Source organism: Salmo trutta, chromosome 25 (genome assembly GCF_901001165.1).
Source record: "Salmo trutta chromosome 25, fSalTru1.1, whole genome shotgun sequence".
In the NCBI taxonomy this organism is placed as follows: domain Eukaryota; kingdom Metazoa; phylum Chordata; class Actinopteri; order Salmoniformes; family Salmonidae; genus Salmo; species Salmo trutta.
The window spans coordinates 20,596,071-20,608,710 of record NC_042981.1 but is presented as its reverse complement, the minus strand read 5'-3'; positions in this window follow the sequence as shown (position 1 = coordinate 20,608,710).

Below are 12,640 nucleotides of genomic sequence, written 5' to 3'. Positions count from 1 at the left end.
TTAACACTATAAAGTAAATCAGAGCAGACATGTATGCCCCTTTAAGAGAGTTTTTTGGTTACTGTATGCAAAACTTTGTAAATGGGAAAAGAGAAAAACTTTCATCTTCATGAGTCTGTAAACAAAATAGGCTTTCTTTTGATCTGATCATACAAGAAAAACTACTACTTTAAATTATTGCGGTACCTGAGTAGTCTGAAAAAGTCACCTGAGGCTGGTTAGGTAGTCAGTAAAAAAAAGAAAATGAGACTATCATGGCTGTAACCATCAATCTGTTCCTACTGGTTAGGTTCTAGGGAGGAATATTGATTTCCGGACCGTTAATGAAGCCTCGTACTCCGATGAAGTAGGAAGCCTTTCCCTCATCACGCGCTTTCTTGATTGTTGGCGATGCACGATGTTGATGGTATTTGTAACTTTGTTCTTTTCTGCAAGCAGAACTTCTTGGCAGATGTGGATAGTCTCGCGCTGCACATCCTCCACCTCGGGCACACAGTAGAGTCTCAGGTTCCATCTCCTCGTGTGTTGCTTCAGGTCAGTGAGACGTCTATGGTAGACATTGGTCTTCTGTTCCAACTTTTCCACACTCTTTCAACGATAGCCACTCTCACATCCTTGATACCACCACATGCAAACTCCACAGTCTTTTTCCGTGTTCAAAACATCTAGGAACTCGGAAATCTCAGACTTCCGAGTTCAGTGCGCTCAAGACAAGTTTGAACTCAGAGGGGAATAAAACAGCTTTGACTGGGATTTTTTCTTTTGAATGGTCATTCAACTCGGAATTCCAAGTCGGAAACTCCGACCTGTAGATCATGGACATCATGATCAATGTTCCCTCCAATTTTTTGAAGCTCTGAGCAAATGTTAGGTCTTGTGAGCAGAAAGTTTATTTATTTATTTTTAATTGACCTTTATTTAACCAGGTAGGCCAGTTGAGAACAAGATCTCATTTACAACTGTGACCTGGCCAAGATAGTGCAACACAAACAACAGAGTTACAAATGGGATAAACAAACATACAGTCAATAACACAATAGAAAGTCTATATACAGGGTGTGCAAATGTAGTAAGATTAGGGAGGTAAGGCAATAAATAGGCCATAGTGGCGAAATAATTACAGTTTAGCAATTAAACACTGGAGTGATAGATGTGCAGAAGATGAATGTGCAAGTAGAGATACTGGGGTGCAAAGGAGCAAAAAAGAAATAACAATATGGGGATGAGGTAGTTGGGTAGGCTATTTACAGATGGGCTATGTACAGGTGCTGTCACGTCCTGACCAGTAAAGGGGTTATTTGTTCTTATAGTTTGGTCAGGACGTGGCAGGGGGTATTTGTTTTATGTGGTTCAGGGTGTGTTTGTGTATGTGTTCATGTAGAGGGGGTATTTGGTTTATATGGTTCGGGGTGGTTGTGTATGTAGAGGGGTATTTGATTTATGTATTCCGGGGTTTTGGGGTTATCGTTCTATGTTAGTTTATTTCTATGTTCTGTTTAGGCGTTTCTATTTCTATGTTTTGGTAATGGGGATGGGGGCCTTCAATTGGAGGCAGCTGTCTATCATTGCCTCTGATTGAAGGTCCTATATTTAGGAGTGTGTTTGTTTTGGGAATTGTGGGAGATTGTTTCTTGTTTTGCTGTGTGCCTGACGAGACTGTCTAGTTCGTTTGTTTTTGTATACGTTGTTTGTGTTTTTCCTTCTTCACTAATAAAAAGAAGATGAGTATACATTTTCCCGCTGCGTTTTGGTCTACACCCTACGACACCCGTGACAGAATCTCCCACCAACCACGGACCAAGCAGCGGAGGAAGGAGCAACAGATGGACTGTCGGTAGTCATGGACCTGGGAGGAGATTAAAGCCGGAGTGGGCCCATGGAGGAAGGCGAAAGAGGACTGGGAATGTTACAGGGGAACACGGTTGGCGTTCAAACCGGAGAGGCAGCCCCAAGACATTTTTGGGGGGGGCACACGGGTAGTTTGGCTGGGCGAGGATTAAGCCCCAAGCCAAATCCCCGTGCTTTTGTTAAGCAACCTTTGACTGGACAGGTCCCGTGCTTCGGGTTAATGCGTACTGTGGCGAGGCCATGTATTTTCAGGCCGGTGTGCGCAGTGCCAGCGCCCGCATTTGCCAGGGGGAAGTGGGCATCCAGCCATTAAGGGTGGTGCCAGTACTGCGCTTGAGACCGCCAGTGCGCCTTCACGGTCCAGTGTATCCTGTTCCCGCTCCTCGCACTAGCCGTGAGGTGCGTGTCTCTAGTCTGGCGTCTCCTAAGCCAGCACCACGCACTAGGCTTCCAGTGCGTCAGCCCAGTCCAGTACGTCCTGTTCCCGCTCCTCGCACTAGCCTTGGGGTGCGTGTCCCTAGTCTGATACCTCCAGTACCAGCCCCACGCATTAGGCTTCCGGTGCATCAGCCCAGTCCAGTACGTCCTGTTCCCGCTCCTCGCACTAGCCTTGGGGTGCGTGTCCCCAGTCTGATACCTATAGTACCAGCCCCACGCACTAGGCTTCCAGTGCATCAGCCCAGTCCAGTACGTCCTGTTCCTGCTCCCCGCACTAGCCCTGAGGTGCGTGTCCCCAGTCTGGTACCTCCACTACCAGCCCCACACATCAGGCTTCCAGTGCGTCAGCCCAGTCCCGAGCTTCCGACGACAGTGCCTCGTCCAGAGTGTCCGGCAACAGTGCCTCGTCCAGAACTTCCGGCAACAGTGCCTCGTCCAGAGTGTCCGGCAACAGTGCCTCGTCCAGACTGTCCGGAACCAAGAGAGACGGCCCACTGTCCGGAACCAGGAGAGACGGCCCACTGTCCGGAACCAAGAGAGACGGCCCAATGTCCGGAACCAAGAGAGACGGCCCACAGTCTGGAGCTCCCAGAGTCGTCCTACAGTCCGGAGCTCCCAGAGTCATCCTACATAAGCCGCCTCCAACATTTGTTTTGAGAATTTGGCAGTACATTCAACCGGCCTCACAACCGCAGACCACGTGTAGCCACGCCAGCCCAGGAACTCCACATGCAGCTTCTTAACCTGTCAGATCGTCTGAGACCAGCCAGATGAAACTGAGTTTGCACAACAGAAGAATTTCTGCACAAACTGTCAGAAAACATCTAAGGGAAGCTCATCTACATGCTCATCGTCCTCACCAGGGTCTTAACTTGACTACAGTTCAGCATCGTAACTGACTTCAGTGTGCAAATGCTCACCTTCGATGGCCACTGGCAATGGTCACTTTAATAATGTTACATACTGTTTTACTAATTTCATATGTATATACTGTATTCTAGTCAATGCCTTCCTTTCAACTATTAGTGTATATATATACTATTCTATAATACGTATTCTACAGATATATAAAATATTCTATCCACATACTGTCCATAATATTTATAATGTCTATACATCCCATTACATACTGTATATATATTTATACTCTGGACTCCGACATTGCTCGTCCTAATATTTATAAATGTTTTAATTGTTAGATATTACCGCACTGCTGGAGCTAGGAACACAAGCATTTCGCTACACCTGCAATAACATTGCTAAATATGTGTATGCGACCATAACATTTGATTTGATTTGAGAAGTGTGCTCTTCACTGTAACAGGCAGATGGTAGACCGTGCTGATATCAACGTTGTGAACAGAGTGGTGGTGGTGGGGTTATGGTATGGGCAGGCATAAGCTACGGACAACTAACACAATTGCATTTTATCGAGAGTGATACCGTGACGAGATCCTGAGGCCTATTGTGGTCCCATTCATCCACCGCCATCATCTCATGTTTCAGCATGATAATGCACAGCCCCATGTCGCAAGGATCTGTACACAATTCCTGGATGCTGAAAATGTCCTATGGCCTGCATACTCACCAGACATGTCACCCATTGAGCATGTTCGGGATACTCTGGATCGACAGCATGTTCCAGTTCCCGCCAATATCTAGCAACTTCACACAGCCATTGAAGAGGAGTGGGACAACATTCCACAGGACACAATCAACAACCTGATCAATTCTATGCGATGGAGATGTCGTGCTGCACGAGGCAAATGGTGGTCACACCAGATACTGACTGGTTTTCGGATCAAAGCCTCTCCTTTTTTTTAAAGTCATCTGTGACCGACAGATGCATATCTGTATTCCCAGTCATGTGAAATCTATCGATTAGGGCCTAATTTATTTATTTCAATTGACTGATTTCCTTTATATGAACTGTAACTCAGTAAAATCTTTGAAATTGTAGCATGTTGCGTTTATATTTTAGTTCAGTGTAAATTGAAGCTTGTAGAAATGTAATCTATCATCTTTATTTATAATATGTTTTGAAACCTATATACTTCACTCTTTCAACAGAAAACACTAATAAATCTCAAATGTCACACGCTTGCCAAAATGATACATATTGTTCAATGAGCTAATTATATATATTTTAGAGCTATACTGGATGTGAATGAGGATGCTTATGTTGAATGAGCTGTGAACTCATCAGCTGTGATGGCTCATGGCTCCACAATCTTTCCTTTGTTTTTAAGAACCGCAGCCATTTATTACCTCACATTCATTTCTCTCACATTTTTATAAAAAATAAACACCGCTTTAGAAGTGTGTTGAAGAGAACCAAAAAATAACTTTCATATAGATGGGTTGGTTGTTTTGCAACAAAACCAATGTATACGCAACTATGGGAAAAAACAGATGAGATTTCCTACCCAATGTCTATTGAAAACATAAAAACATTTGCACAATGAACACTTGCCTCTCAAATACATTGTTACAGTTGTTGGTTCGCTAGCTAGCTACTGTATATTAGTATAGACATGACATCAGTCAAAAACACCTCAAAACAAGACATGGTATCAAGAAGAAGATAAAGCTAGCGGAAATTAGCCACTTACCATTCTCCACATGGCAGCTTATTGTAATTGACCACGTTCACATGCGCACAGTATTCCAGATAGTAGCTCATATCTCGCTTAAGGTCTTATTCGGGATAAGCTGTTTACATGCACCTTTGATATCCCACTCACAAGTGTACCCGTATCCATGAAAAAAATATGTTCCTCATTAAAATTAATATGGGTTGGAATAGTAGCTGAAATATGGACACTGTAGGCCTATAACCTCTCACATAACATAAAATAATATTAACTCCTGCAGAATTATGCATTTTTTTTGCAGTAAAATGATACAACAAATGTTAATTTTGTCTAGGGAACAGGAGTAGAGAAATACGATTTCTTTCCACATCTCTTGAGAAAATCTGAAGTCTTATCAGAAATGTGTTTCATTGTTTTCTCAGATTTTAATATCCTTAACCGGTCAAACTGATGACAATTGGACATTTTGCACAGTACCAATCTTTCCACTGATTTGGAGTTATTACGCTTTCTCCCCGGTCCCTAAATGAAACAGACAACTTTACCAGTGTTAACTAGATTACTACTTTATTTAGTCTTCTAGAGCAACAAGTTATGACAGAAGAGAAGCTGCATGTAGGTCTATCTAACTATAGTTGATAAATTGCCTACTAAATGTAGGAAATAATAATAATATGGCCTACCAAATGTAAAAGAATATATAATATCGCCAACACCAAAAGGTTGGAAATTATAAGCAGAACGAACTATGTACATAGCCTAATTTTTGAAGTGATTATTTTGACAATCAAATAAAAACATCACACAACACTCATGATATGCGAAACTGAACATGCCACAGTATCTCGTCTAAGATCAGCATATCCCAGGCATCTTATCACGGTTTCTCATAACCGGGATCAGTGGCGACCCGTCATTCAGGGCAGGTGAGGAAGATCCTCACCGGTTTAGCTTTTTGACAGTTTTTTTAATGTTATTTTAGTATTAATACATGTCACATATCAGTTCAAAAACAATGTAAAAAATGTTGGAGTTTATAAAGCCGCATACAAACATGGTCTCTTTTTTTGCTTTCTTGAGTGAGGCAGCTCCAAAATGCAGGTGTTTCAGCGTAGGGGTTGGTAATGTTCTCTAGTTGCGCCGTGATTGGCTCAGTGTTCTGTCACTTATGGGGACACTACGTCACTACGTCACCGCAAAATCTACAGGGAGAACTAGAAAGTTCAAGTCCCTTGGCTACTGCTATATATTTACATTGCAAGTGCTCATCCAAGAAGGCTCAAGGTCATTGGCCACAGATAAAATGAAGTCAAATCACGTTATATCTACCGTAGCTTTGATTGGACTGATCATGTCAACATCATACTTTCAAAATCTTAGCTAGCAAGCTAGACAAGCAGTCATCATCATGAATCAAGTCGACAATCTACTGGCAAATCCTTGTCATTTGAAGACATCAACTTAAATGGACCACGTACACAGACAGTGTGGTGAAGAAGGCACAACAGAGCCTCTTCAACCTCAGGAGGCTAAAGAAATTTGGCTTGTCACCTAAAACCCTCACAAATTTTTACAGACGCACAATTGAAAGCATCCTGTCGGGTTGTATCACCGCCTGGTATGGCAACTGCACCGCCCGCAACCGCAAGGCTCTCCAGAGGGTGGTGCGGTCTGCCCAACGCATTACCGGGGGCAAACTACCCGCCCTCCAGGACATCTACAGCACCCGATGTCACAGGAAGGCCAAAAATATCATCAAGGACATCAACCACCCGAGCCACTGCCTGTTCACCCCGTTATCATCCAGAAGGTGAGGTCAGTACAGGTGCATCAAAGCTGGGACCGAGAGACTGAAAAACAGCTTCTATCTCAAGGCCATCAGACTGTTAAACAGCCATCACTAGCACATTAGAGGCTGCTACATATAGGCATAGACTAGAACTCACTGGCCACTTTAAGGAATGGAACACTAGTCACTAATAATGTTTACATATCTGGCATTACTCATCTCATATGTATATACGGTATTCTATAGTATTCTACGATATCTTAGTCACTTAATAATGTTTACATATCTTGCATTACTCATATGTATATACTGTATTCTATACTATTCTACGGTATCTTAGCCACTTAATGTTTACATCTGGCTTTACTCATCTCATGTGTATATACTGTTTTCTATACTATTCTACGGTATCTCATTCACTTAATAATGCTTACATAACTTGCATTACACATCTCATATGTATATACTGTATTTCTATACTATTCTACTGTATCTTAGTTTGTTCCGCGCTAACATCACTCGTCTGTATGTATATAGTCTTAATTCATTCCTCCTTAGATTTGTGTGTTTTGGGTATATGTTGTGTAATTTGTTAGATATTACTTGTTAGATACTACTACACTATCGGAGCCAGAAGCACAAGCATTTCGCAACACCCGCAATAACATCTGCTAATCACGTGTATGTGACCAATAAGATTTGACTTGAAGTAAGCACAGCACAGCTGAAAATGTCTTGAATGCTGCTACATAAATTATGTAATATGCCAGGGAGATATGTATACTGTGGCTAAGAAAGTAATACTGTTGGTAGCCCATGTGCCTCACCTTAATAATTTGGTCCCTTTCCCTCTCATAACTTAGCCTACTGACTTGGTGGTGCATATGTAGCCTATAGCCTGTTTCAGACAAATGTCATAATCGGATATTGTAAGAGCTTTCATTGTCTGCTTATATTCCCCCCTTATTTATCCTACGGTTCTGACTTGGTGTACATGGAGAATACTGTAAAAATGGCCCATGTTCTCAATTCTGTCGCTGTACATTTGAAAGGTGCTGAACGAATAGCTACATTGACTAAGTCCGTCTTAGCTCGCTCATTAATGTCTTAATTGAAATTACGGATTGCCACTTACCCGCTCATTATTCCCTTATGACATAGTTTGTACATTTCAATGATCAGTTTCAGCAAGTCAGCCATATTATCTATGTTTTTAAAAAGGCAGTAAAGGAGGCTGAATGAACTGATAGCCAGGTGTAGCGGTGGTAAGGATTCGCTCAATGGTGCTGAAAAGAAAGTTATATTGTTGGGACAGCTTTATGTAGACCCTAACAGTTTATGGGCACCTTTCGTCACCATTTTAGTGCAATTAATGTATTGTTTAGTGTTGTGTTGTGTAGTGGCTTTGCGAGCATGCATCAAATTTGTTTGGGGGGAGTTTGCCCCACCAAGATTTACATGCTAAAATCACCACTGACCGGGATACAAGCTTTTGTGAGTTATTGAAAATGGGATATGATGTTTATATCAGTCAACTCAAAAACAGAATGCTTGTGTAGCCCTGAATAATTAAGGGATATTGTTGCATGTAAACATTATAAGTGTTGCTAGCTATCTGAGTTGCATTCAGTTTGCTTTAACGTTTGCTATGTTAAGGAACGTTTGTACTGAATAACACATTTCCCCAATACATCCTTTTTCGTTCTTGAACAGGGACGTGTTCAGTACGTTTTTACCTTCTGGAATGTTAAATTGAACAACCAGTTGAAAAACGGGTGGATTGAGGACTGCTGTCAATATGGCCACTGCCCTTTAAATGCATCACTCATTGCTTCAAGCCACACCTTGCCACTCCCACCAAATGGGAGAAAACGTACCTCAAAGTCTGTTCAAGAATGTACAAGAATGTTTTGGGAAAAGGTGTTGTTCAGAACAAACGGTTATGCAACGTAGCAAAAGTTCATGCGAACTGAACGCACCTCATATATTTGAGGTACGTTTGCTCCTATTTAGTGCGTGTGATGAGGTGTGGCTTGAAGCAATGAGGGCAGTGGCCATTAGGGTTGAATATTTTCCCTGTATTTTACAAATGTTCCATCCCCAGAATAAATCACTTTTCTCCCTGGTAACCGATATTTCCTGCCAAAACAGGAAGTGTCATTCTAAAATATATAAAGCCTTGTCGTGTATCTGACTTCTTTAATGTTGTCACATCCTGACCAGCAGAGGGAGTGTTGTTTAGTATTGGTCAGGACGTGGCAGCGGTTGTGTGTTGTATGTAGTTTCTAGTTGTTCTGTTTCTGTGTTAGTCTGTGTGACTCCCGATCAGGAACAGCTGGATATCGTTGTTCCTGATTGGGAGTCATATATTAGGTGTGTGTTTTTCTCTTGGGGTTGTGGGTTGTTTTCGTTAGCACTGCTATTTTAGTAAGTATAGCCTGTCTTGAGTCGTTCTTGTTTATTGTTGTCCGTGTTTGCTTGATTCTTTACCATTAAAAGATGAGTATTCACATCCCGCCTGCGATTTGGTCACTTCAACACGGCGATTTCTGTGACAGAACAACCCACCAAACCAAGACCAAGCAGCGGAGAAAGGAGCGGCAGGTTGAGAAAAGGGACTTTGAGTTGGACACTCGTGAAAAATGGACTTGGGAACAGATTCTGGCCGGAGGGGGCCCGTGGAGGAAGGCTGGTGAGGACCGGGAACGCTACCGGGGTACACAACTGGCGAGGAAGCCAGAGAGGCACCCCCAATAATTTTTTTTGGGGGGGCACACGGGTAGTTTGGCTAGGCCAAGGAAGAGCCATAAGCCAGCTACCCGTGAGTATATAGAGGAGCGTATGGAGTGGAGGGCGCCGTGTTTCGCTGAGGTGCGCACTATCTCGCCCATACGCACGCACAGTCTGGTGCGCGCTATTCCAGCCCCTCGCAGATGCCGTGCTAGAGTGGGCATCCAGCCTGGGAGGAGGATGCCTGCGCAGCGCGTCTGGTCGCCGGTACGCCTCCTAGGACCAAGCTACCCAACGCCCGCTCTACGCACGGTAACCAGCAAGCCCCTGCACAGCCTGTTGTTTAGTATTGGTCATGACGTGGCAGAGGTTGTGTGTTGTATGTAGTTTCTAGTTGTTCTGTTTCTGTGTTAGTCTGTGTGACTCCCGATCAGGAACAGCTGGATATCGTTGTTCCTGTTTGGGAGTCATATATTAGGTGTGTGTTTTTCTCTTGGGGTTGTGGGTTGTTTTCGTTAGCACTGCTATTGTTGTAAGTATAGCCTGTTAGCCTGTCTTGAGTCGTTCTTGTTTATTGTTTTCCGTGTTTGCTTGATTCTTTACCATTAAAAGATGAGTATTCACATCCCGTCTGCGATTTGGTCACTTCAACACGGCGATTTCTGTGACAAATGTGATGACAAGCTATTTTATCAAATTGATTACCTAACATTTGATTGATTACATGATTGAATTAAACAATTAACTCGTTAATAACCTGGGGCACCACGGAAGAGTTTGTTTATATAGTGGCTATGTCCTGAATCCACTCTTAAAGATCTATAGATATTTTATATCAATAGCAGTCAGTCATTAATTATTCTTTACCTTCTATCAGTCTCATTTGAACGACGTAAAATTCTTGGTTATCTGCACAAACCCAGCCTTTACTATGAATCATCTATACACAAATTGGCTCAATTTATTCACTAACTAATTAAACAATTACAGAATTGTCACGCCCTGACCATAGAGAGCCTTTTTATTTTCTATTTTGGTTAGGTCGGGGTGTGACTAGGGTGGGTAATCTAGTGTGTGTATTTCTTTGATGGCCTGGTATGGTTCCCAATCAGAGGCAGCTGTTTAGCGTTGTCTCTGATTGGGGATCATATTTAGGCAGCCATTTCCCCACTGTGTTTTGTGGGATCTTGTTTTTGTGTAGTTGCCTGTGAGCACTCCATAGCTTCACGTGGTCGTTTATTCTTTATTGGAACCCAGATCACGCTGCGCTTTGGTCCGAGTATGCTTCCAACGACGATCGTGACAAGAATATACAAAACATAACATAGGTTGGAGAAGGTTTGAGCAGAGGGAAGAGATGATAGGATGGAAGAGGAGAGAGTAGCGGGAGAGAGAGAGCGAAGGTTGCGACGGCGCAATACCATCCGAGTAGGGGCCGAGTGAGAAGTGTTGGATGAGAGCGAGAGGGAAAAGGATACAAGGTAGTGGTCGGAGACTTGGAGGGGAGTTGCAATGAGGTCAAGCGTATTGCCTGCATTGTGAGTAGGGGGGGAAGGTGAGAGGGTGAGGTCAAAAGAGGAGAGGAGTGGAAAGAAGGAGGCAGAGAGGAATGAGTCAAAGGTAGACGTGGGGAGGTTAAAGTCACCCAGAACTGTGAGAGGTGAGCCATCCTCAGGAAAGGAACTTATCAAGGCGTCAAGCTCATTGATGAACTCTCCAAGGGAACCTGGAGGGCGATAAATGATAAGGATGTTAAGCTTGAAAGGGCTGGTAACTGTGACAGCATGGAATTCAAAGGAGGCGATAGACAGATGGGTCAGGGGAGAAAGAGAGAAAGTCCACTTGGGAGAGATGAGGATTCCAGTGCCACCAACCCGCTGGCCAGATGCTCTCGGGGTATGCGAGAACACGTGGTTAGACGAGGAGAGAGCAGTAGGAGTAGCAGTGTTATCTGTAGTAATCCATGTTTCCGTCAGCGCCAAGAAGTCGAGGGACTGGAGGGTAGCATAGGCTGAGATGAACTGCCTTGTTGGCCGCAGACCGGCAGTTCCAGAGGCTGCCGGAGACCTGGAACTCCACGTGGGTCGTGCGCGCTGGGACCACCTGGCTGTGCCAGGTGGAGATTATAACAGAACATGGCCAAGATGTTCAAATGTTCATAGATGGCAAGCAGGGTCAGATAATAATAATCACAGTGGTTGTAGAGGGTGCAACAGATCAGCACCTCAGGAGTAAATGTCAGTTGGCTTTTCATAGCCGATCATTCAGTGTCTCTACCACACCTGCTGTCTCTAGAGTTTAAAAACATATAGATTCAATGGTTATAAAGATGGGGAGAGGTCTGGCCGTAATAAAGAGATGCTCTGTTTTTTTGACACCACACTCCAAAAAGCAAGTTCTGCAGGCTCTAGTTTTGTCTAATCTTTGTCTATTGTCCAGTCGTGTGGTCCAGTGCTGCAAGGAAAGACTTAGTCAAGCTGCAGCTAGCCCAGAACAGAGCTGCACGTTTTTTTCTTAATTGTAATCAGAAGGCTGATATAAATACTATGCATGCCAGTCTCTTTTGGCTAAGAGTTGAGGAGAGACTGACAGAATCACCTTCTTTTTGTAAGAAACATTGTGTTGAAAATCTGAAATTGTTTGCATAGTCAATTTACACACAGCTCTGACACACACACTTATCCCACCAGACATGCCACCAGGGGTCTTTTCATAGTCCCCAAATCCCAAACAAATTCAATAAAGCGTACAGTATTATATAGAGCCCTAATTGCGTGGAACTTCCTTCCATCTCATATTGCTCAAATAAAAAGCAAACCTGGTTTCAAAAAACAGATAAAGCAACACCTCACGGCACAACCCCTCTCCCCTATTTGACCTAGATAGTTTGTGTGTATGCATTGATATGTAGGCTACGTTTGCCTTTTTAAAGCATGTATGTAGTTCTGTCTTCGAGCTGTTCTTGTTTATTGATGTTCTGTATTATGTCATTCTGTATTCTGTTTCATGTTTTGTGTGGACCCCAGGAAGAGTAGCTGCTGCTTTTGCAACAGCTAATGGGGATCCTAATAAAATACCAAAACACCTGGCATCTTTCATTATGCGCACCTGCACGTCCTCCATTACCTCACTTATTACCTCCCCTATATCTGGCACTCCCTTAGGTTCCTTCCCCAGTCAGTATTGTTCCTGTGTTTACGCAAAGACACTACTGTTATATTGTCTTGTTCCATGTTTGTTG